Source organism: Physeter macrocephalus, chromosome 1 (genome assembly GCF_002837175.3).
Source record: "Physeter macrocephalus isolate SW-GA chromosome 1, ASM283717v5, whole genome shotgun sequence".
In the NCBI taxonomy this organism is placed as follows: Eukaryota; Metazoa; Chordata; class Mammalia; order Artiodactyla; family Physeteridae; genus Physeter; species Physeter macrocephalus.
The window spans coordinates 16,928,964-16,930,755 of NC_041214.2; positions in this window are offsets into that span (position 1 = coordinate 16,928,964).

Below are 1,792 nucleotides of genomic sequence, written 5' to 3' on the forward strand. Positions count from 1 at the left end.
AACACACAGCAGATGAAGGAGCAAGGTAAAAACCCACCAGACCTAACAAATGAAGAGGAAATAGGCAGTCTACCTGAAAAAAAATTTAGAATAATGATAGTAAAGATGATCCAAAATCTTGGAAATAGAATGGAGAAAAGAGAAGAAACGTTTAACAAGGACCTAGAAGAACTAAAGAGCAAACAAACAGTGATGAAAAACACAATAAATGAAACTTAAAATTCTCTACAAGGGATCAATAGCAGAATAACTGAGGCAGAAGAACGGATAAGTGACCTGGAAGATAAAATAGTGGAAATAACTACTGCAGAACAGAATAAAGAAAGCAGAATGAAAAGAATTGAGGACAGTCTCAGAGACCTCTGGGACAACATTAAATGCCCCAACATTCGAATTATAGGGTTCCCAGAAGAAGAAGAGAAAAAGAAAGGGACTGAGAAAATATTTGAAGAGATTATAGTTGAAAACTTCCCTAATATGGGAAAGGAAATAGCCAATCCAGTCCATGAAGTGCAGAGAGTCCCAAACAGAGGATAAATCCAAGGATAAACACGCCAAGACACATATTAATCAAACTGTCAAAAATTAAATACAAAGAAAAAATATTTAAAACAGCAAGGGAAAAACAACAAATAACACACAAGGGATTCCCCATAAGGTTAACAGCTGATCTTTCAGTAGAAACTCTGCAAGCCAGAAGGGAGTGGCAGCACATATTTAAAGTGATGAAGGAGAGGGCTTCCCTGGTGGCGCAGTGGTTGGGAGTCCGCCTGCCGAGGCAGGGGACGTGGGTTCGTGCCCCGGTCTGGGGGGATCCCGCATGCCGCGGAGCGGCTGGGCCTGCGGGCCATGGCCGCTGAGCCTGCGCGTCCGGAGCCTGCGCTCTGCAACGGGAGGGGCCACAGCAGTGGGAGACCCGTGTACCATTAAAAAAAAAAAAAACAAAAAACAGGAAGTTGGAGTAGCAATTCTCCTATCAGGCAAAAGACACTTTAAAATAAAGACTATTACAAGAGACAAAGAAGGACACAACATACTGATCAAGGGATCAATCCAAGAAGAAGATATAACAATTTAAAATATTTATGCACCCGACACAGGAGCACCTCAATACATAAGGCAAATACTCAGAGCCATAAAAGGGGAAATCGACAGTAACACAATCATAGTAGGGGACTTTAACACCCCACTTTCACTAATGGACAGATCATCCAAAATGAAAATAAATAAGGAAACACAGGCTTTAAATGATACATTACACAAGATGGACTTAATTGATATTTATAGGACATCCCATCCAAAACAACAGAATACACTTTCTTCTCAAGTGCTCATGGACCATTCTCCAGGATATATCATATCGATGATGTATCACCATATCACCAATCAAGTCTTGGTAAATTTAAGAAAATTGAAACCATGTCAAGTATCTTTTCCAACCACAACGCTATGAGACTACAAATCAATTACAGGAAAAAATCTGTAAAAAATACAAACACATGGAGGCTAAACAATACACTACTTAATAACCAAGAGATCACTGAAGAAATCAAAGAGGAAATTAAAAAATACCTAGAAATAAATGACAGTGAAAACGCGATGACCCAAAAACTATGGGATGCAGCAAAAGCAGGTCTAAGAGGGAAGTTTATAGCAATCCTACCTTAAGAAACAAGAAACATCTCAAATAAGCAACCTAACCTTACACCTAAAGCAATTAGAGAAAGAAGAACAAAAAAACCCCAAAGTTAGCAGAGGGAAGAAATCATAAAGATCAGATCAGAAATAAATG